Here is a 25,442-nt window from a genome sequence, read left to right as displayed (position 1 = left end):
ACATACCCACTAAGATGGCTAAAATAAAAAAGACAGACAATAATAAGTGTTGGATGGATGTGGAAAATTTACACTGCTGGTAGAAAGGTAAAATGGTGCAGCCACTTAGGAAAACAATTCAGCATTTCCTCACAAGTTAGAAAGAGTTACCATACATCTAGGCAATTCCATTCCTAGGTACATACCCAAGAGAATTGAAAATATGTCCCCACCAAATCTTGGACGCAGATATTAATAGCAATTTTATTCAAAATATCTAAAAAAGTGGAAAGAGCACAAATGTTCATTAACTGATGAATGCATAAACAAAATATGACATATCTATACAATGGGATATTATTCACCCAAAAAAATTTCCATAAAAAGGAATAAAGCACTTATGCATGCTACAACATGGATGAACCTGAAAACATTATGTTAAGTGAAAGGAGCTAGCCATAAAAGACCACATATTGCATTATGCCATTTATTTGAAATGTCTAGAGTAGGCAAATTTACACAAAGAAAAAGTAGAGCAGTGGTTGCCAGGGCCTCCTGGAGAGGACAATGGAGAGTGACTGCCAATGGGTACAGGGTTTCTTTTTGGGGTGATGAAAATGTTCTGAAACTAGATAGTGGTGATGGTTCCACAGCTCTGAAATAGAATAAAATCTAAGAGTGAATTGTACACTTTAAAAGGGTAAATTTTTAATTGTGCTAAAATATACATAACTTACCATTTTAGCTATTTTTAGGTGTACAGTTCAGTGTATACCTGAACACTGTACTTTCATAGTAAGTACATTCACATTGCTGTGCAACCATCACTACCATCCATCTCCAGAACATTCTTCATCTTCCAAAACTGAAACTCCATACCTATTAAACAATAACCCCTTATTCCTCCCTCCCTCAACCTCTGTAAACTATCATTTTACTTTCTGTTTTTATGGATTTGACTACTATAGATCCTCATAGAAGTAGAACCATACAGTATTTGTCCTTTTGTGATTGGCTTATTTCACTTATCATAACGTTTTAAAGAGTAAATGTTATGGTATATGGATTACATCACAATAAAGCTGTTACTAAAAACATGAGTGTAAGAGATGTGGTAGGCACCGTTGAAAGTTCTAACATACATGTAATCAGAAATTCAGAAGGAGAAGAGAACCAGGATGGTGCAGAAACATAAATTATGGGATAAAAAAATACACCAACTGACAGATTCAAAAAGCTCAGAGAATTCCAGTTCAGGATAAACACAAAGGAAACTCTACATAGGCACATTGGAGCAGAACGTGTGAAAACCGAAGACTAGGAGAAAATCTAAATGGCCGTTGGAAAAAAGACACATTACCTTCAAAGTAGCAACAACAAGATGGACACTGACTTTTCAACAGACGTTAAATAAGAATACAATGGAATGACATTTTTAAGTGCTAAGATAAAAGCTTTTTAGTATCTATTTCAAAAATAAAAGTGAAATAAAGACATTTTAAGACAAATAAAAGAGAGAATTTTGAACAGTAGGCCTACACTAAAAGAAAACCAACCAACCAACCAAACAAACATTAGATTCCTTCAGGAAGAATAAAAATGATCTCAGATACATTAAAATGCAGCAGAGAATGGATGAACACCAGAAGGGATAAATATATTAGTAATTGGAAATGAATCTTGACTCTTCAAAACAATAGCAATATCTTATGATATTTCAAATGTATGTACAGCTAAAATGCAAGAGAATAATAATGCAGAGGATAGGAAGGGATAAATGGATTAAGAAGTCATAAAGTTTAAGAAGTATAGTGAAGTGGGAAAAGTAAAAATTTGAATTATGTTGTAACAAGTCAAGGATGCATGTTTTAATCTCTAGGTAATGAAAAGAAAAGTATAACTTAACAACAAATAGTTTAGATAACTAACTAGAATGTATAACTAACAAGTTAATAGATGGGAATAATGAATACGAATTTTTTTGTTGATTAATCCAAAATGAGAGGAAATAGTATAAAAGAGATGGACCATAAAGAGAACTTAGAAACAGTAATTTGATAGATAAAAACCTAATAATATAGAGAATTACATTAAATACAAATAGCATATATGCACCAAGTAAAATGGGGAATATCTAGACTGATACTAGAGAAGAAGGTACTCTCAGAATTTGAGAGTACTGAGGGATATTAGAATTAGAGATATTGAATTAGAGAAATTCAAGGAGGATTAGAGATATTGGGAGAGACTGAGAGGTACTTGAGGGACCGATATATTGCAATACTCAAAAATGATTACTTCCTTAACGTGTGCCAGGATTCACAGATGAGTAACCTTAAACTCATCCAAAAGTATCAGGCCTCAATTCTCAAGTCGAAAAATAATGAGATTGACATGGGAGTTTAAATATTTGTGGTCTTATCTACCAATTACTTAAATAAGTACATTTTATTTGGTATTTATTTTGTCTTAATGATCCCTTCTTTAATACTTAATATTACCAAATGTCGGTATCAGGTAAATATTATTTTCATATGTCATTCAAATATGTGTATATATATTTATAAATATATATTATTATATACTAATATAATTTATAATAAATATATATTGTACATAATAAAAGGATAGTTTATTATTATTATGAACCAATACATTGTAAGAATATATATTAGTATATATACAACATATTATATATTAAATAAATATTAGAATATATAAGATATATATGAAAATATATATAGAAAATATAAAATCTTGTCACAATATATTGGATCATAATAATAATAAACTATCCTTTATTATTATCTGTATTATCCTTTTATTACACCTTTATTGAGATATAATTTATATACCATAAAATTCATCCTTTTAAAATGTACAATTCAATGGTTTTTAGTATAGTCAGAGAATTGTGTAAACGATACCATTATGTAATTTTGGACATGATCGTCATACCCAAAATGAACCCTATACCCATCATGAGAATCTTTTTTCTTTTTAAAGAAAACTTCTGAAAGTTTTAGTATGACCACATCACAAAAAATTATTTACTTTTTATTGAGGTGATCATTTATTATAATTTTAAAATACATAGAGTATGATAAAACATATAGAATAGCTCATGATTTGGGGGAATGCCCAAGAATCCACAGGAATTCTGATTTCTCTTTCTCAGATCCTGAAGATTCATGTCTGTTGGGAACATGGAAATCCTAACTCTGAGTAAAGAGACAAGCAGCAGACTCCAGCTGACCTGCGATGGATATACAGCATGAGTAAGGCAAAAACTTTTTGTTGAGCCATTAAAATTTATGGTTGCTTGTTATCCAGCTTAACTAATCCTCCTGATCACTATAGTCATAATCCATGGTTTATGGTTTTGATAAACCATAAAAACAATAGTTCAAATAACAAAAATGAGAAGAGAGGAAGTGGGAAGCATTTCACAAGCTGAGAAAAGTGGGAATAGAACCTGTCTAAAGATGAAATATGTAGTTGAAAATAATGCCATCCATTTTTAAAGTTTTTCATCATTATTTTAGGATAAATATATCCATTAATGATTTTTTCACCATAAGCAACAGAGACAAACTGTATTGAAACTTAAGAAAAAGTGAATGGATTAATAGAAAGATGGTAGAGTAGGTCACAAAATCAAAGAAAAGAAAAGAATTGGCATCAGAAGGGCAGTAATTAGAAAAGCTTTGGAGAACCAGAAAGCTAGGATAAATGGACGGTTTCTTGGGAACACCACACACATATTGAATCAGCTTTCATTATTTCCTAGCTTACTGCTACTCCACTCAAGAGTCGAATACCTGGGAAAATGCATTGGTTTGCCTCTGCTAAACAAGTGTTTATCTCTTAGCCAAGATGTGTCAGGGTATCTTGACTCACACTCCTACCCAGAGTACATGCAATGAGGCTAGATTGTTCTCCAACTTAAGATGCCAGAAGAAGGCAGAGCTTAGAGAGTAGAAGTCTACTGCTGTAAGAAGAAAAGAATTTTATAAGCAAATTCTTCTTACATGAAAACATTAATCTTCTCCATTCAGCAAAACTTTGTTTCATTTCAGTCAATTATATTGAAAAAATTAATTTTAAGGAAAAGTTTTCTGTGTCTTATGATCTCATTTTTAAAAACTAATTTAAGAATTGGCCCAGTGATGTAGTGGTGAAGTTCGTGCACTCCAGTTTGGCAGCCAGGCTTTGGGAGTTTGGATCCCGGGAGTGGACCTACACGCTGCTCATCAAGCCATGCTGAGATGGCATCCCACCACATACAAAAAACGCAGGAAGATTGGCACAGATGTTAGCGCAGGGCCAATCTTCCTCAGGAAAAAAAAACCCAAAACAAAACTAATTTACAGTGGAGAAACTGGAAACACTATCTTAGTGGGTAATCGGGATCAATACCAACAGTGATAAATCATGTTGACAATGTGTACCCTGATATGATGTCACAAAAGTAACACTTTACATCTGTGGTCTTCCTCAGTTTAGTCTTGAGAACATCAGACAAATCCCAACAAGGACATTCTATACAACATCTGATCAGTATTTCTCAAAACCGTCAAGGTCATTTAAAACAAGGTAAGTCTGAGAAACTGTTGCAGCCAAGAGGAGCCTAAGGAGATGTGACACCTAAATGTACTGTGGTGTCTTGAATGGGATCCTGGAACAGAAAAAGGACATTAGGAAAAAACTAAAGGAATGTGAATAAAGTAAAGGATTATTTTTCTGTAAATCTAAAAATGTTCTAAAAATTGAAGCTTATTTTAAAAAAGGACATTTCAATCACTCTGTTATTCTATCTACACATATCCATTGAGGATGTCTGAAAATAACCTGACCAACCTCCTCTATATTAACAACTCCCAAATCACTATTTTTAGCTAACATTCTTCCCTGACTTGCACACACAGACACACACACAAATATTATACATAATATATTCATGCATGCGTGCATGTATATACATATATTGCCAGACAAACGTCTTGATCTGGACATCTTTCAGATCTCAGCATATCTCTTGCTAAGAAATACTTGATGATGCTGTGACAATGTGCTGTAGGAGCATGATTTTAATGTCATATAATAATGTATTTGATGAATATCTATAGGGTGACTATTATATGGCACTATTATAGATACTGTGGCCTTACAAGTGAAGAAGATATGCACATATCTCATTGTCAAGGAGTTTACAATATATTGAGGGAAGCAGACATTAGTAAATATTAACACTATGAGATCTGAAGCAAAGCAAAATTTGTCCACATACTGTATCCTGCACTTACCTTTATTGTAGCACCTATCACATTTTATCTTGCTTATGAAGTCACATATTTATCATTCCAACGACACTGTGCACACAGTAGATCCTCAATAAAAGTTTGTGGAAACACCCGGTTCGCTTTTTGTCCATTTTGTCTCATTTGTTGAACAATTAAATGGAGGAGAGGGCTGCATTCTTTGTCGATTTGCATTTATGACACTGAGCAATATATCGTCAAGTAAAAAAGCATTTGGTCGCTTTTGATTATGTTCCAGGGTCCCACTCACTTTTGGCACGATCCTGACACTACTATGTCTCAGTGGTTCCTTTGTAAAGGCTATGGTGACACCATCCCAGATGCCAGGGACTCTCCTCCTCTTAGTCTCACATCCCAATCCTGGACAAATCTGGATGGTGAGTCACTCTAGAAAATTATGGAGTCTATTTACTTCTTTCTTATTTAAAGAAAAAAACTATAAGAAAAAGTGATTCAGCAGATGTTGATAAATACTCAGCATTTACCGTGAGCCTCCCATTGTAGACTTCACCTTGTTCAGCCTCAACAGTCCTATGCGTTCAGTACCGTTGTCATCTCCACTTGACAAATGATGAAAGTAAGCACAGAATATTAAGCCATGGAAGTGGATTTCAAACCCAGGGTTGTCCAAAGCTGGGATTAAGATCCTGGCCACATCGTTTAAATGCAGCGAATAGTAAGTCATGTTGTCACTGAATTTTTTTCCCAACTTGCAGAAACTTCCAAGTCTATCCCAAGTCAACCACACTTTTTAGATATCCCCCTCTAAAAAGAAATTAGCCTACGTAAACACTACAGATCTGCCTTGAGAAGTTAATTTTCTCAGCATAAATATGTGTGTGAAGCCTCTTCAGTCTAGCTGTACCGAAACTTAATCAATTTAGAGAAAAACTGCCCATTGCATGAAGGATTTTTTGTTTCTTTATTTGTTTGTGTAGCTTACAATTAGCTTGCCTCCGTGGATTCTGGCTGGAGTTGCTTTCTCCAAGCATCTGATTTAAACATTTATAGTCCCTCAGATTCTGTGGTCTTGGGTGAGCTTTTCCAGATAGGTTAGCGATTTTGAGTTTGGCAAGCCCTTTGGCTTTTCAGTTTGTTTTGAGTGAAAATCAATTTACACTCTTTGCAAACATGTGACAGCATAAATCAGGCAATTGAGTTCACTCTTAAAACACAATGGGGGCATGTTTCATTTTGCTGAGGAGACGGGCGAAACACTTTCTACTAGTTTCAAACATACCGTTGTCATACCATGGCAATTTGACAAGCATACTGTTCCACCATCCTTAATTCAATAAATGATAAAAACAGAGGCATGAGAGGTTAGATTATCTGTTGAGGGCAGCACACAGGAAGGCAGGAATGGAGTCAGGTTCAGAATTCACAGGTTCTAAATACACCGACCCTTCTGGGCTGCTTAATGCCTCTCTGCCGCACCCCTGATATTTGATGCTGAGATTTGGCAGCATCCATTGTCCTAACTAACCTGTTCAGAAAGTCTTCTCGTTCAGATATCTTTTAATTAAAGATGGTCTGAAGAAAGTGGAGCTTTTAATCAAAACTCCCAAACAGTTGGGTGCTATAAAACTAATTTAAAGTGGAATAAAGTGGAAAATAAAAGAGCTGGTTACAATTACACCATTTAGGCTTTAAATGGCAAGTAATCCTAGCAATTAAGAAACTATTGATGTAAGATGCTTTAAAAAAAAAGACACATAGAGCAAAATGAAGTTGGAATTGGGAGCAGATCATTTTTCATATTTGTCCTGAGAACACTGACGTAAACTTGAGAGCATTCTGCTGTAGAAAACCAATGACCACTAAAAAATATGATTTGTTTGGTACTCTCCAATTTTACTTGCAAATTCTAGCTTTGTTTGTGTCATCTCTTTGCTAAATATATACTTTCTAAAATATTCAGCTATTAGCTTCTCAATACTTTGAAAAGGAATTTTTCTGACTTTCTTTCCTCAGTTTCTTAGCTAGATTTTTATCAAAGTAGGCCTTGGATTTTTCACTACAATAGACAACATTTCTGGTAGTTTATAATGATTTAATTTACCTCATCCCAAAACATCTGGACAATCCTGTACATTTTGAGTGGACTATTTCTTTTCTTTCTCTTTTGTTTGTGTTTCAACTTGTCAGCATCCTCAGTATGAAGGATTGTAAGGTGAGCATTTCTTTTGAGAAACTACTCAACTTTGAGTTAAACTAAAGGAAAACTTTGCCCGGAAACAAGGTCTTCAGCTGAGCGTGGACACTTCCATATTTTTGGTGTGATACTGAATCACTGTGACCATCTTCTCCAACATGAAAACCGTTGACAGAAAAGAGGGTTATGATAATGTTCAGGGGTATCCCAGAGACTGACTGGTACTGACTCTCCTGCGTGTCCAAATCTTTTTGGGAAACTGTGACTAAATTCATGTTCCATAAAAATGGGTCAATTCTGTGGCAGATAAGTTGTGGTGACCCCTAGTAATTTAGTAAAATCAAAAGCATTCTAAATATTGGAAGCCTGATGAGAGATGAAACTTAATAAAGTACAATTGTATTTAGTTTAGAACAATGTTTACTTTAGCAACTCATATCCATTTAGTCCAGGGTCCGTCTGTGTACTCATCTTCATCACCACCGCCGGATTCTAAAAGGCAGAGTTACTGAAACACGGGGATAAACTCAGAATCATGCAAGTGTTTTCATAATTTAATCAAAGGGTAAACCTAAAGTGAGATGGTTTGAGCACTTTAAACTGTCTCTACACATTTTCTAAACCTGAGGTGTTATAGAGTATTTCCTAGACATAGTGGATATGTCTTTTAAATTGTTTAGATACAGAAACTTTTAAAACCATTTCTGTCTCTTAAGGTAGCTTTCCGCATTATAATTTCCTCTTCTCCAAGTTTGAGGCCAAGACCTCATCTTTCTGTCCCCTTTGCAGATGAGGCACAGCCATGTGGCCTGGGTCCCAACAATCAGATGGAACCAAGACAATGACTTCTCTGTAGCAGAGAGCGATGTAAGGAATGAGGCATGTGCAGCGTCCATTTTGGTGAGACGTGTAGAGGGATATGACACAGAGACATTGAACTATCAGATGTAGCAAGGACAGAGGTCCCAGTGGGAACTTCCAAAGGCTCTATGCTCATCTTCCCAGGGAAGGAGTATGTTGTGCCTGTGGAAATAGCATTATGCCTGCAAATAGTCTACTGGCATATTTGGATTTTTCCCTAATAGTGTAGCTTCTGAGTCTAATTTGCTGGCCCTCATGGAAATTATGTGAACTCCAGAGTATGATTTAATAAATTTATTTACTGTTTAAGCTAACTGGAGTGGATTTTCCATTAGTTGTTTGCAATTAAGAATCTTTACAAATGCAGAAACTGGGATCAGACATGCTTGCAGACAACAATGCTTCAAGGAAAGGTGGATCTGTGGATTGACTGTGGGTCTGATTGATTCTGGAAACAAAAAACAAGAATAATCCACTAGATATCAGTGAATAAAGCTTTGGCAGCCCTTGGTGAAAAGTGACAAAACACTTATCCATGGTCACCTGGAATTAAGTGCCATGGAGGGAAAAATTACCATGTCCTAAAACATTATCAAGGCTATAGGGAATACTAACAATGCAGAGTGGGAAGAATCTTTTAAACTGCACTAGAGAATAGAAGGAAAGAAAATGACCATCTCAGACTACTAAATTCCAGGCTTAAGATGTCAGATCAAGTGACTGCTCCAAAAAAACTTTTGACTAATACTTTAGGAAAAGGGTCTTCTGACAATGGATTTCTCTTGTATACCAGAAGACATTGATCAGTAATAATATCAGAAATACACCAATTGATGTCCATAATACATTTCACCCTGAGCTACAACGTTATAGTAGGAATTATTTTTAAGGTACTTTTTTGTCTCAGTCTAATAACAAAACTAAGGAAGTTCACAAGATTAGACTTTGCTTCAGGCCTGTCTTCCACTTCCTTTTTCCTTAAAACCTATTTTCACATTATTCCAGTGGTCAGAATATAGACACGCAAAGTTATTTCTTCATGGACTCTAGACTTAATAATGTGACAAGAGAAGAAATCTTTCAATTAAATAAATGTCTGCTTTGGTAAGTGCCAGTTGGTCAAACGCTGACTTCTTAAGAAAACACTGATGTGACCTGTTAGTCCGAATTAACAATATGGACCAAACATTGACTTTTCTTCCAAATATAAAAGTTATTTTTCAATTCTTCAAATGAATACTTTTTTCAAGCACTAATTATAGTTTCTAATTCTGTGTCTCTGCTTTGTGTCTATGTCTATGCTTTTAAGGGGGAGTGCTTTTACCCCCAATAAAATAGCGTAGTCATTTATTAGGGTTCAAAGGGAAAAATGCCAAAAAGTGGCAATGATCTATTCATCTGAACCTGAAGCCTTATAGAGCTCTCAAGTTTCTATACTATTTATAAAAGAAATTAATCTACATGAGGTAATTTTACATTCTATTTATATCATTATTCTTTATACAACATAAACATAGAAATCTGTGATGTTATTACATGTCATAAATGTCATCATAATTTGTCTTTACACATCATAAATATCTTGGTTTGTGACATTATTACACCTTCGGGTGTCTCTTTCCATATTTATGGTAATTACATCAAAGTATTTACTATAATTATGTCATTTGATGAAATTACAGTAATTACTTCGAAAAATGATAGCCCATGACTAATGAATTAAAATAGCGTGGAAATTCACGCTAAAAATGACATTAAAATAATGCTAGGGATCTGAGATAACCCACAAGAACAAGAACATTCATTACTGAGTTTTCACCCTCCAAACTTGCCTCTATAGGTTTTCCCTTGTTGAAAATTTGATCTTTATTGAGGACTGGCAAATGCTTTGTAATGGTGCAGCAAACCGTTAAGGCATTAAAAAAATTTTGAAACATAGTTGCTAATGTTATTTTTTGCAAGTTGGCAAAACCAAAATATAACTTAAAAAAATAACTTACTCACCTCATAGAAGATAATTCAAATCCTCCTCAATTTGTATTTCCACTCACCCTCTCTCACTGTATTATTTACAGTCTGTCAAAAATAGGCTTATATAATCTATATTATATATATTGGGTAACAGGTTGGGTACATACTGCAATCGTAAGGAACTTGTTTTTTAAGCTGAAATTCAGAGTCACATATCACAAGACATGGAACTGGAAAGAACCAAGAAGTCATTTCTTTCAGCTTCTGCCCCGATATAGATTAAACTTAACAATGGCTGAGAAGTAGCTTTCTCTATTTTATCTGTCTCCACGGAAGAAGATGCCCCAGCATCCCATGAAAGCCTTTTTTAAGATTCAACTTTCCTTATTGTCAAGAACACCTTTCCATGTACTGCTCTGCTGCATGAACACTCTTCCGATCATGGATTTTGCCTCCCCCATTTACTCCACGTTGCCTTGTCACCCTCACTAAGGGCATTTGCTGCTCCTTCTTGACACTGTGGTGCTCAGATTTTGATATAAACATTTATACACTAATCAAACATTTGAGTGCCTACTGGGTGCCATTCTAGGACCTGGGAATACATAAATCAGTGAAAAAAGCAAAAATTCTTGTCCTTATGGAACTTATGTAGAAAGAAAATAAAATTGGTGCCCAAGGGAAAAAAACAACCCACTAAATAAATAACTATGTAACCTTTTAGTATGTAATACTTGCTGTAATATGATAATATAGATAATAAGTAGGGTAGAGAGTGCCAGGAAAGGGTGGGGAGCAGAGAGTGGCAAATTTTAATAAGTTTGCAGTTTTTAAAAAGACCTGAAGAGAAAGTGACATCAGAGCAAAGACTAAATAGGAACGGAGCTACCAGTGCATTTGGAGGAAGAGTTCCATAGATGGAAAGAAGAGCTGTAGAAAGGACTAGAGGCGGGAGACTGTGTGATGTGTTGGAAGATCAAGGAATCCTGTATCTCGGAATAGCAAGGGAGCAAGGAATCGGAGATGCAGTCAGTAGGGTGGAGGTAGGGTTTGCTTTCAGACATATTAAGTGTGAGATTCTTATTGGACACCCAAGTAGAGATGCAAAATAGGTAGATGGCTATTCAAGCATAGGGATGCATATTTGGGATTCATCAGCATGGTGAGGCTATTTAAGGCCATGAGATAAGATGAAGTCACTTAGGGAGTGAGTGGAGATGGAGTGGAGATAAGGGACAAGGGCTGTGCCCTGGGGAACTCCAAAAGTAATTGCTCAGAGAGAAGAGAAGCCAGCAAAGATGACTAAAGCAGAGGGGCCAGGTAAGAAAATAGCAAGCAGAGTTCTGACGGATAGTCCAATTAAAAAAGTGTTTAAAGGGAGAGAGACAGATAACCAGTGTCAAATATTTCAGCAGGGCAAATGTGATGAGCACTAAAGTGGATCATTGGACAGAGCACTAAAAAGAACATTTCCACTCTCTTTGATCTAGACATACACATGCTAATTATCCATCCTTTGAATCCCAAGTCAAGGTCCTACTAAACAAAAATAATAGCAAGTATAAAAAGCTTTATGTTTCACAAAGCCTGTTTATATATATTAGTTCATTATATTCTCATACAACCTTGGATAGTGCAGACAATGAAATTGAAATGCAGAAAGGTTTAAATGACTCATGAAGTCTCAAATCCGAGTCTTTAAACTTTAATGTATTCCAGTATAGACACTTCAAAAAATGTCCCATTAACATTTCTCCCGCTTTCTGTCTTATCACTCTCTCTCCTATCTCAGACTTCCTGTCAGAGATTCCTGGAGTGTGGACCAGTGACCCTGGGATTCCAAGATCCTCTTAGGGGACAGATGAGATCAAAATTATTTTCATAATCAAACTAAGACATTATTTGCCTTTTTCTTTTATCTTCTCATGACTGTAGGGTGGACTTTTCCAGAGGCTGCATGGTGTGTGGAGTTGCAACAGAATCAACGCAGAAGCAGACATGAGAATCCAGCTGATTTCTACTAAGTCAGACATTAAAGAGATTTGAAAACACATCAAACAATGTGGCTCTTCTTACTTTTTTCTTGTTTTGACAAATACATTTTTCTTTCTTTCTTTCTTTTTTCTGCTTTATTCTTCCCTAATCCCCCCATATATAGTTGGGTATTCTTTTTAGTTGTGGGTCCTTCTAGTTGTGGCATGTGGGATGCCACCTCAACATGGCCTGACAAGTGGTACCATATCTGTACCCAGGATCCAAACCGGTGAAAACCCTGGGCCGCCGAAGTGAAGAGCACGACTTTAACCACTCAGCCATGGGGCCGGCCTCACAAATATATTTTTCTTAAAATAAAATATTACTATTAACATGTAATGAATTTTTATTGTCATTTTAAAATGAATTAAAGAATTCTTTAAAATTTTTGTTTTAACGTTTAATATGGCAAATATCAACGGACATCCTGGCATTAAAAAAAAGTCTTTGGGAGGGCTGGCCTGTGGTGTAGTGGTTAAGTTTGCAGGCTCCACTTTGGCTGCCCTGGGCTCACAGGCCCAGATCCCGGGTGCAGACCTAGACACCACTCATCAAGCCATGCTGTGGAGGCATCTCACATACATCGTGGAAGATTGGCACAGACGTTGTGTCGGGGACAATCTTCCTCAAGCAAAAAGAGGAAGATTGGCAACAGACGTTAACTCAAGACCAAACCTCCTCACAAAAACAATAGGTTCCTTGGGATACTTAATAATTTTGATAACCATTATCTATAGCACTTGAATCCATGCCACTCCACTTTGCATTCTCTTGCATAATGACTGATATTTATTTTAGTTTCTTTTCGATAATCCTTATTTATCCTCCAGATTATTTGCTCTCAAGTTATAGAGACTATCCTTTTTAATTTTACTTTTTAGCTTTCCCAAGAATATTCCCATTTGTGGGTAGTTAAGCAATTTTCAATTAATACTTAACGATTTTTCATAGATTGGTTGATTTCCTAAATCTCTTTTCCAGTTAGTTAAAAAAAAACAAAAAAACTTCTGGTTATAACTTCACTGTTTTTGGAGATAGCTTGCTTAGAAATTTATTTAACAAATATTTATTGAGCATATGTGGCATAGAAGGGCCTGTGGTAAATATCAACATGGATGAGACACAGTTCTTTCCTTCTAGGCATTTATAACCCACTAGGAAGAATAAGATGGGATGCCTCATCATGAGACGGTATGTCCTTGATTCAAAGAACTGCACTAGATGTCTAGGTAATTGTGCAACTATTTTTGTCTAAGCTGTTTCGTCACAGATTCCGTTTATTTTAAACTTGATATCAGTTTGTTTGTTTTACTTCTCTATATTACCCCTAAAAATGTGGAGCCTCCAAACAATATTTCATACTTAGCCTTCATCAAAATTTCTACTAGCTGAACGAACACTGAGAAAGGATTGCTTGTCATAGGCCGACCACAGTTTGTCAGGAAAGAGATTTTCCATTACGGCTCCACTTGATGTGGGGAAGAAAGAGGATGGGATCCTCATATTTGGACAGTATGTTAATAGGAAAGTGCCTGAAAAGTGGGTCTTTTTATACTTTGTCTACTGTATTTTTTGCAAAGTTCCTACCAAGATCCCATCCAATTTACCATACGAATTCATATATACAGAAAGTGAGTTCAGAGATCAAAAAATTACCATTATGATAACACTCAATTTACTAATTAGCTGAAACTAATTAGTAGGACACAACTAATCATGACTATAAGCAAGTTAGTCTGTTTCTCTCCTCATTTTTGGGAGAAAGAGAAATAACACAGGAATTTACTCCTACATTAGAGTGAACAAAACCAGCTCATGTAAGTCAGTCTAGTCTCTTCTAGCATCCAGACTAGGATTCATTATTGTAATCACAAGACCCTGTAAAAAATTCCATGGTCATTTCCATTTACTGCATTGTTGAGGTAATTACTTATATATATGAAAAAGTTAGTAAGACTTGAAAGTAAAGCAAAAATGAAAACCAATAAACATTCTGTTTATTAGAAAATTAAATTTGTTAGAACAAAACACCTATCCTTTGGCTATACTCCTGGTAAAAAATATGTCTTATTATACTTTATTCTGTGAATGTTGTGAGTGACACAATAATTGTCAATAATTGTAATAACCTTTTCTATTTTGAGGTTAACAAAATAGGAAGACGGTTGTGGCAGTTTTTCATTATTCTTTTTTCTGGCCCTTTCAGATGAAGGAAAGAAGTGTAAAGATTTGCAAAAACATGAATTATTTGGTTCAGTATCTGTCTAAAAGTGTTTAATTTTTGCCATGTTATACAAATCATTTACCTTAAAGCTATTCCATGGCTTCAAGTTTTTCCTACACTAATGTTGCATTTGTAATCATATCTTGGAAGGAGCGGTTAGCTTGAAAGGATTAGAAGTGAGATATGGAATCTGGTCCCCTTAGGTCATTTGTTTGTATCCAACTGAAGTCAGCAGTGGCTAAAATTCATTACCATCTGGCAGTTTTTCCATGGCCTCTGTGACAGAACTTGTGGTCCTAGTCTAGTACATACTAGACAGATGTCCAGGTCATAAAATTCACAACGATACTTGGCATTGTGTCACCCCCTTGTTGACAGTACCATCAGACAGGCCAGAGATAGAAGCGGAATAAAGAATGAGCTGTCTTCATCCCATCCAGTGGTCCATTGGCAAACAGATACTCAGTCCTTATGTATTCTGTGTGGGGGAAAAAAGCTCTTGGCAATATTCAAAGGAAATGGAAATAATGTTAATGAACACAGCAACTCAGAGCTCAACAGGATTAGGTATTCTGATTTATTTCATTGCACAAGCACAAAGTTAGATGAAATGGTTAAACTGTCAAATCTTTCCTTTGTGATGGCAAGTGACAGTTCACTTGTTCATGTCTTAAGGTTTCAAACTATCGGATGAAGTACGGATGGCCAGCCACATCTGCAATTGTAAACACAGCTTGTAAACTTGAGTTAACCATACAAACTGCACTTCTTTACAAGCTCTGTATATGCTACTCTGACCTACCTGTACACGGCATCCCAAATATTTCCCCAAAACAGGCATATGTTCTTCCCTAGATTAAAAAAATCCCTTATATCCTCAGGCTTTTCTCTGAATATTTCCTTCATCTTGTTGCTGTAACTGAAATCTGGTTCTAACGATGATTCCCCTTTAGTTTTCTCAGATAGTGGCTGTTTTTTCTTCCACTGGCCATTTCAGGAACACTATTCTTTCTGCCTTTGTGATTTCAGTATCTCCATGGATGATCCATTTAAAAAGAGTTCTAGTTATTGACTTCCCTTCACTGATCTTGTTCTCCATTAACCTCAGCCACCCACTCCCACGGTCTTACCCTCATCCACGTCAACACTGCAACTACACAATTTCCAACCTCTCAATTTAAATCATTGTACTCTCTGACTATTACCAATTATAATTCCATCTTGCATTCTCTAATTCCTTAATTCTTTAGAAAATCAGTACCTCTAAATCATTGACCCTATTGCCTTTTCACTGTCTATCACTTTTGTTTTGTCATCATATCCCTCCCAACTAAGCTCACATTGCGTGGTCCATCATTATTCACCATTGCCATATTCCCTTACATAAATCTCTACTTTCTTGTCTTTTCCCCTCTGTCGTATACAACTGGTAAAAACCCAACTTTGGTAAACTCCAACTTTCCTCATGCTATGTGCTTCTTTTCAACACATGGAATGTGGCAATCACAATCAAACAACTATAATATCTGGCTTCAAACTGAATTTATGACCAAAAAGTGCAAATGGGTCCTTGATAGTCCTGCCAGTTGTATCAAGTTTTCTTAGTCATTCTCCTATTCAGTTCACCCTCTCATTGTCCAGGTGAATATGTTACACCAACAACTTTCAATGCAACTTCCTCCTCCTCACTCACAACTGAGAAGCATGCTTCATAGTCCAGTGATAAAAACAGAAGCAACACAATGTAGGTTCATCAATTGTAACAAATGTACCACTCTGGTGGGGGATGTTGATAATGGGGGAGGCCCTGCATGTGTGGGGACAGGGGGTTTATGGGAAATCTCTGTACCTTCCTCTCAATTTTGCTGTGAACCTAAAACCTTTCTGAAAAAAATCCCATGGATGGAAAACAATAGCAAAAACCCAAGCCACCAGAAGAGAACTTTTATATCCTTCCACCACCTTGTGTATCAGCTTACCTGCTCCATCACCTTCTGCAACTTTACTAGATTTTTTTTATTAGTGTTACATACTCCATAATATAATCCATATTTAAAAAAATACAAAAACACAGCCTCAACCACATGTTGTCTCCAGTTTCTGCAGCTTTTCTTTACTCTTCTTTATGAGCAAAAGTCCTTAGAAGATTGGGCAGTGCCTGCTGTCTCAACTCTCTCTCCCTTCTCATCTTCTCTTTGGAAGTCAGTCCAACAATTTCACTCAAAGAACTCTGTTAAGGTCAATTTATCAAAAAATTCAATGGTCAATTTTCAATTCTAATAATGTTCAACCTCTCAGCCTCATTTAACAGAGTTAGTCATTCCTTTATCTTTAAAATACTTTCTTCACTGGCTTCTGGTGATCTCCTTTCTCCTTGTTAGATTATACGTGACTGGCTGCTCCCTCTTGATCTCCACACAATGGAATATTATTCAGCAATAACAAGAAATAAAGTAGCGATAATTGTAACATGGATGAACATTGAAACACTATGCTGAATGAAAGAAACTACTCATCAGTTAATGGACATTTGGATTGTTTCCAATTTTTGGCGATAATGAATAAAGTTGTTATGAACATTTGTACAAGTTTTCATGTGGATGTATATTTTCATCTCTCTTGATAATTTATGTAGGAATGTAATTTCTAGATCATATGGTAACTCTATGTTTAACCTTTTGAGGAACTGCCACTTTATTTTCCAAAGTGGCTGCACCATTTTACAAATCCACAAGCAGTGAATGAGAGTTTGAGTTCTCCACATCTTCACCAACATCTGTTATTATCTGTCTTTTTGATTATAGTCATCCTATTGAGTGTGAAGTGTATCTCATTTTTTTTTTTTTAAAGATTGGCACCTGAGCTAACATCTGTCACCAAGCTTATTTTTATTTTATTTTTTATTTTGTAATTTTTTTCTTCCTCTCCCCAAAGCCCCCCAGAACATAGTTGTATATTTTACTTGAAGGGACTTCTGGTTGTGCTATGTGGGACACCACCTCAGCATGGCCTGATGAGCCATGCCATGTCCGCGGCCAGGATCTGAACCGCCAAAACCATGGGGCACCGAAGCAGAGTGCGCAAACTTAACCACTCGGCTATGGGGCTGACCCCTGGTATCTCATTTTGACTTGCATTTCCTTGATGCCTAATGACATTGTACATCTTTTCATTCATCATTGGCCATTGGTATATCTTCTTTGGAGAAAAGCCTATTTAGATCTTCTGTCCATTAAAAAAGTTGTGTTATCTTTTATTGATTGAGTTGTAATAGCTCTTTATTTATTCTGAATACAAGTCCATTATCAGATATATGATTTGAAAATATTTTCTTCCATTCTGTGGGTTATCTCTTTCCTTTCACAATGGTGTCCTTTGAAACTCAAAATTTTTAATTTTGAAAGTATTCAGTTTATCCATTTTTTCGTTTGTTCCTGTGCTTCTCACATCATGTCTAAAAAATCATTACCTAATCCAAGATCACGAAGATTTACCCCAATGTTTTCTTCTAAGAGTTTTAGAGTTTTGCTCTCATATTTATGTCTCTGATCCATTCTGAGTTACTTTTTGTATCTGGTGTGAGGTAAGAGTTGCAACTTCATTCTTTTGTATGCGGATATCCAATTGTCCTAGCACGCTTTGTTGATAAGACTATTCTTTTCCATTTAATTATCTTGACACTCTTGTGAAAAATCAATTGACAGTAAATGTGAAGGTTTGTTATCTGGACTATCAATTCTATTCCATTGATCTATTTTTATCCTTATACCAGTAGCACCCTGTCTTGCTTCCTCTAGCTTTGAAGTGAAATTTAAATTGGGAAGTTTGAGTCCTCTAACTCTTTTCTTTTTATTTCAAGATTGTTTTGGCTACCTTTGGTCCCTTGAATAGCAGTATAAAATTTAAGATCAGCTTGTTATTTTTTGCAAAGAATTGAGATTGAAAAACCATAAGAATAATAGCTGTCTGAGAGGAGAGAAGAAAAAAATTGAGACAAATGAGAATCTGTCCTTCTAGTTCATGTTTTTCACACCGCCTGGAGAGTAATGAAGACATCATTGATATACACAAATGAAAGAAGAATGAATTGTTTCTATTTCTTTCTATTTATGCTTTTCAATAAGATGGAAATATCGCATTGAAGTACAAATTCATTAATTTGTTTAAATGTCAAGATTATCAGTTTTATCACAAGAGATAATTTGTATAAAGTATCCAAAACCACAAGTAGTACAAGAAATAAAATAATTTAAAATGGGAATACACGTGGCAGGAAAAAAGTTTTCTTGTGGATCTTAACAATATTTCTAGGATGAATAATAAGAAAGACGTGGGAATTGGACCTGGCCACCACATTTAACATCCACTGTTTAAAGCACCCTTATGTAATCTTGTAGTTCATTGCATTCAGTGACATAATTTTAAAAGGCAAACAACTTGTTTGACAAATTTTTAAAAATCATAAATAGATGCATTCTGTATTCAGGAGTTTCGACAGCTATTGCTTGCCTATGATCTTTCTTTTCAATCTCTAATTTGTTATATAATGTCCATCCTTGATTAAGATGTTTAGACAGCATGCCTGTCTATCATCTTGGATCTACAGTGCCTAATCCAGTGCCACATGATAGCGAGTGATCAATAAATACTTATTGAATAAGTGAACAAAATGTAAGTCCTTCCTATAAGTAAGGTAGACAAAAATGTGACTGGTTGAGCTCCACTAATTTTGTTTTGAACTTGGAAAAGTAAAATGAACAGCTAAGTATAATCTGGGTAGCTGAGGAAGAGGATCATAGCTCCATTTCATTCTCAGCCATCTTGCTATCCATTTCAGAGTCAGAGGATGAAATGGCAAGAAATGAGCAGCAAGGGTGACACAAAACAGTTACACTGTATTTAGTCAAATGTTTTCTATTGTAGATCTTAGCAGTTGTCACTTCTTTCACATTTCAATTTCCCAAGTGTAATAAGGCTACAAATGTGCAATCTTACCATTCAGATAAGGCTGAGTTTCTATTCACATAATCACAGCCCAAGTATCATGAATTAAGTCATGTGCCATTCAAGAATGTGAAGTTCACATTTATGAAAGAATTAATATGTGCAGCTACATTGCCTTTAACAAATTATTATTAGGCAGGGTTTGAAATGCATTGGTAAAAAATACTTAACAGATGATACTGTGACAATGTGCTATTAAGCATGTTACTGTAATGTCAATATTATTAAACCTATGTACCCAGCTAATCCATGAATATAAATTACTTTTGTATCAGCCACACTTTATTATTTATTAGGATCAGTGTGATAGTTTTAACTATTCCACCGAGGCAACCTAAAGGCATGTCTCCATCAAAACTAGAGCCTAGAGAACCATTGAATTCAGATCTTATCTAACGGTGAGTCCCTTAGGCACTGTTTCTCCAGACCATTTTGTTGAATCAGATGTGACGAAAAGATGTGATTGTTTTCCAGTGCAAATCAAGATAGCCACAATGACTACTGCCATAATGCGTTGAGACCTACCAGCTACCTGGCGCTGTAGCCAAATGCTTTTTATATATTGTTGCAAATGATCTCTCAATTTCTGTAAGGTGTTATCCCCAAATACAGGAGGAGCAAACGATGACTAAAAGAGATTAAAAAGTAACCTGTCTAAAACGTCAAAGCTTCAGTGCAAACTCAGTTCAAACTCAGTTGGCTGTGTTACCAGTCACAAATTTTTGTGTAGAACTGAACTATGTGATAAGCCATTGAAATTTGGAATAATTGGAAAAATTGGAGAATTTGGAATAGCTCGTATTTGAGCTCACTGCCAGCTGATGATACTGTTTTTTTCTCAGCTTCTTTCTTTGCAAAACAGAGATGGCACTTTTTTATAAAAATAGTTATGCACCATAAGTATAAAATTATTTTAAAAGGTTTCCCACAAAATCACTGCTATTTCTAAAGCACAATTGGACATTTAGTTTTATTATCTCCATTAGAAAGAGTCTAGTGAAATGCACAAGATTATTTTCTTACTTTCAGCCCTTCTTATACCCAGTCTAATGTTTAGTTTATGCTTTGAGATTTCAGGATCATTCTTTATTTGGGCTGTCTTCTATTTCCCAATATTACTTTTGTCAGCAATTTCTGCCCACTTTTAGGGCATTTTGGTATTTTGGTTAATTAGAGAAATACGTATAGGTATACACACAAAACTTCCCTGATTTACACCACTGTCAAATATGAGGGAAAGTAAAGTCAGCATAGGATGGAGAAAGGTATAGGGTTAGAGAGAGATCCTTTGCTGAGATGAGAGAGAGGTGGACCCAGAGTCTGCGAATCTGCTTGTCTTTCATATTCTGTTAAATACAAGCAATAGACGTTGCAACTCAAACTCTGACCCTTCCCTCAAAATTTTGCATCTTCTTGAAAATAAACACTGTATCAAAGACTCATTAGCAGTTACACATATCCCAAATACCACTACAGTCCTTTAATATTTGGATTCATTTTTATAGCTATCAAGAACAAGATGCAAGCTGCAAGTTTCTTGGAAAGGATGTTAAGGCAACAGCTGGCCATTTCTCTCTCCCTCTTTCTATTTTTTTGCATGGAAATCTGTATGTTGTATGTGTTATTCTGCTCTAGAATGAAATCTAGGGATAAACTTATGACACAGATAACTAAAATCTACTGAACTTTGTTGCCACGTCTCCTCGTTCATTTTAATTTTTAAAAAATTCTAGTAGCCCAGCTCTTTACTTATTTAAAGCTATAAGTTAAATTCTGTGGGAGCACAGAGGACAGAACCAATGTGTTGGTCTGTGAAGGTCAGTGAAAGCTTCATGGAGGGGGTGATAACGGAGCTAAGTTTTGAATTCGATGATTAGTGTTTGCTTCATCTATGAATAGACAGAGAGCCAAATTCCTCATGCTATGTTTTTGGAAGGGTGCAAAAGGACAACATTCATTACCATTGCTTAATAGCTGTTGCCAAAAACCACTGTGTTTCGGTTTCACAGTTTTCTTTCATTTAAATCAGTTCCTTATTGTTAGGTTGCCTTACGTGTTTTAGTTGAGAGAAAAAAAATCTTGTGGAATGTTAATATTCCTCTCACAGAGTTAAAAATTCAATCAGATTTTAATAGATCCCGAATTAACCTCAATTAGGGCATCATCGTTGTCAAGATTTTAATATCCTTAACTGCTGAGCTGAATGTTTATCACTTTTCAGCAGTGAATAAATATTGCTAAAATGGAATGGGATGGAATAGTTGGATATGAATTTATGTTTGTTTGAGACATGCATAATTTTAAGAATTTGAATTCTATTTTATATTATATAATCTTTATTACAAAGATATAGAAAATTCAGTCATATAGACATTTATTCAACATTAACTCATTTAACAAATAGAGTCTACTCCCTCAGTTACTTCATGTGCTATATGAGGTGTTAGGAAAGGGAAAATTCATAAAACCCAATCTCACTGAAATATGCTTTGACTATAAACTAGTGATCTTCCACAATTTCGATCTGTTCTTTTTTCTTTTACTTAGATCTGATGGTATTTTTAAGGCCGTATTAGAAATTGAAACAATATTATTTAGTCTGTTGTTTATTTTAGGTGGGAATGCAAACTGGTGCAGCCACTATGGAAAACAGTATGGAGATTTCTCAGAACACTAAAAATAGAAATACCATATGATCCAACTATTTCACTACTGGATATTTATCCAAAGAACTTGAAATCAACAATTCAAAGAGATTTATGCACCCCTATATTCATCGCAGCATTATTCACAATAGCCAAGATGTGGAAACAACCCAAATGCCCATCAGTGGATGAATGGCTAAAGAAGATGTGGTATAAATACACAACAGAATACTACTCAGCCGTAAAAAAGGACAAAATCATGCCATTTGTGACAACATGGATGGAACTTGAGGGTATTATGCTAAGTGAAATACATCAGACAGAGAATGAAAAAACACTGTATGATTTCACTCATATGTGGAAGATAAATAAACACACGGATAAGGAGAACAGATTAGTGGTTACCAGAGGGAAAAAGGGTGGCGGGAGGGTGAAAGGGGTAAAGGGGCACATATGTATTGTGATGGATGAAAACTAGACTATTGGTGGTGAACACAATGCAGTCTATACAGAAACTGGTATATTAAAAAAAAATTTTTTTAAAGATGTCACATGCAAAGCACCTAGTACTTTGTCTGGTGTATCACCAGTACTTAACACTTTAAAAAGTGTTATTATTGCTGATACTACCACAGCTATTACTCCTACTCCTACTATTACTACTGCTATTATTACTACTACTACTACATCTAAGTTCCCTGTTTCATTCTTGAATTTCCTGGATTCTGGATGCAGAAGAATTAAAATCACACAAGACTGTTGGCATACAAGAAAATTCAAAAGTAGAGAGTTTGCAGCAATGATTTAAAAAAAATGCACTACAAATTTTGCCACAAGTTTAAATAGTCTTGGAATTCCTTGGGTAATGTGGTGAAAAATTCTCTCAAACCAAATAAAATTTTCATCTTGTACATAGTTTTGACCAATAGGTTGGCAGGAACTGGTCAATTTAATTGGCATGGTTATATCTGTTGCTGGAGCAGACATAGTCTTTCTAACTCAAGCCAAATTGTAAATTTGAGGTCTTCTCTGATCACACTTATTCTTCGTTAAAGTTCTGAGCAGTATATTGTTGAATAAACCAGATTAAGTAGAGGCCAATCAAAAACAACTTTATTCTTCCGTATCACTGCATTTCCTCCATGCTCTGTTCAGTCTCTTTTTCTCATCCCTTGAGATATTTTGAGTTGATCCCAAATCCTTCCTCATCATTTTCAAATGTGAACTAATTATTTCATTTTCTAGTTACACTCAAAAGTACAGTCCAGTCTAATAATTAAATGTTAGATCTCTCATCTAATTCAAACTTTTTTTCCCTCCCACAGCTCAGAAATCTTATTTCCCTCACTTTGCTCTTCCGCTCTCGCTCCTGCATTCTCTATGTGGTCTCAGGGTTCTTTTGGGGGTGGAATGGGAAGAGGGAATAGATGTGAAATGTACAAAGCTATAGCTTGACTGGTAAACGTGCAATCCGGCATGGGAGCAGCTGTCCTAATGTCGATCTTTTCTCTGATGAGTTCCTTAGAGATTCGTCTATTGGGAACTATGGCTTCAGTTCCCAGATCACTCACTCCTTACGTCTCCCACCAGTCCCTGGATTCTCCAAGTCCACTTTTCCCTGTTTAAGAGTTTCAAGGCTGTGTTCCTTCATCAGAGTTCACATTTGGCTTCAGGAAACAAACCTCCACCAATGGTGACAGTGTGGTACTTTTTGTTTAATATTCCAACAAAATTCAGTCAGCCTTTTACATTGAGACTGCTTTTCAAATGTGAGTCAGATTCCTGAATCTCTCCGATTTGAGACAACACAGGAATAATTCCCAATCAGGTTCTCTTCAACTTCCCTCCCTCCCCTATCCAAGTGCGCTTTCAAGGTGAATGATGAGTAAGTGTGGCCTAGTACATATTGAGTCATCTCTTAGAAAGTTCTGTAAGGATGATCTAACACAACTTTTTTATGTGTGTGTATGAGAGTATTAATATCCTTCGTTCTCATATTTTTGGACCTCAGCCAAAATGCAGATAACAGCAATTGTCCCTTTTAACACCAGGATGTGTAGAGTAACTTATGTTATTTTTCCCTTTGTTTTAATGTTCCCTTGGGGAGAGGGATCAAGTTTTATACAACATTAGAGCTATTATAGCAAAAAGTATGGTGCCCTGTATGAATTACATTTTCAATAAATATTTACTGACTGGCTATATGATTAGGAGTAGTTTTATCACAGCCCTGTTCTACCAAAACACACCCAGAGAACTTTTCAGATTCAGTCTGGTTCCTGGCAGGAAAGAGATGGCATATTCAAAGGTTTTAACTAAAGAGAGATAAACGAAGGAACTAATTATAGAAGTGGGCCAGAGTTAAGGAAAGCCAAAAAGGTAAAGTCCTTGGGATCAGCAGTAGTGGGGAGCTGTTGTTACCCTTGCATCCGAGGGAGTAAGAGGAGGGAAAGACGTTCCTGAAGGATGAAGGGAGGTGGAGTTGTGAAAGAAATGTGATCTGTTGGGATCCAAGGTCGTAGTGGAACATAGTCATTGTCAGAGCAGTGGTGAGGCAGGAAGGGTGTGTGGGTATGGGCTCAGGGTGATAAATACCCAATCTTCATCTCCTCCCATCCTCCAGGCTCCGATTTGGTGCCTGCCATTGGCTGAATCCAACTGGAAGCCAGATAGCAAAATGACCTGAGTGATGCTGCTCTGAAAGTCAGCCCCGTGGGACAGAGAACAGGGCAGAAAAATATAGATAATGGATCACGGAAGGAGTCAGGTTGCAGAAAGAAAGAGCATGTTATTATAGTTGGAAAAGTCAAACTAGCATATATAAGCCATTAAAAAGAATATTATATTCTTTCTTTCTCATATACATAAGAATATTATACATGATATATAATATAAAAATATATTATATATAAGTATATGTTTATATATGTACTCTGTAATGAACCTGAAGTACACCACCAAATATTTATTAAAATATAATGTAATATATATATAGTTAAAATATTTGTTTTATGGTATACTTCAGGTTCATTACAAAGTAAACACATTTTTGGGGGAATAACTTGAAATCTAAACCTACCCTTGATTTTTGTTTGTTTGTTTATTTATATGCTGCCTTACTCCAAAAAAGTTTAAGCAGTTCAAGTAGATATACATAACGTAGTAAGATGAAATCAGATAATAACAAAGGAAAATAACAGTATAGATGTTGGAAGAATTGAAATTAATTCACAAAATGTAGACCATAT

The sequence above is a fragment of the Equus asinus genome, chromosome 22, assembly GCF_041296235.1.
Source record: "Equus asinus isolate D_3611 breed Donkey chromosome 22, EquAss-T2T_v2, whole genome shotgun sequence".
NCBI lineage: Eukaryota > Metazoa > Chordata > Mammalia > Perissodactyla > Equidae > Equus > Equus asinus.
The sequence above is the reverse complement of the archived record's forward strand: the minus strand, read 5'-3'. Positions refer to the sequence as shown.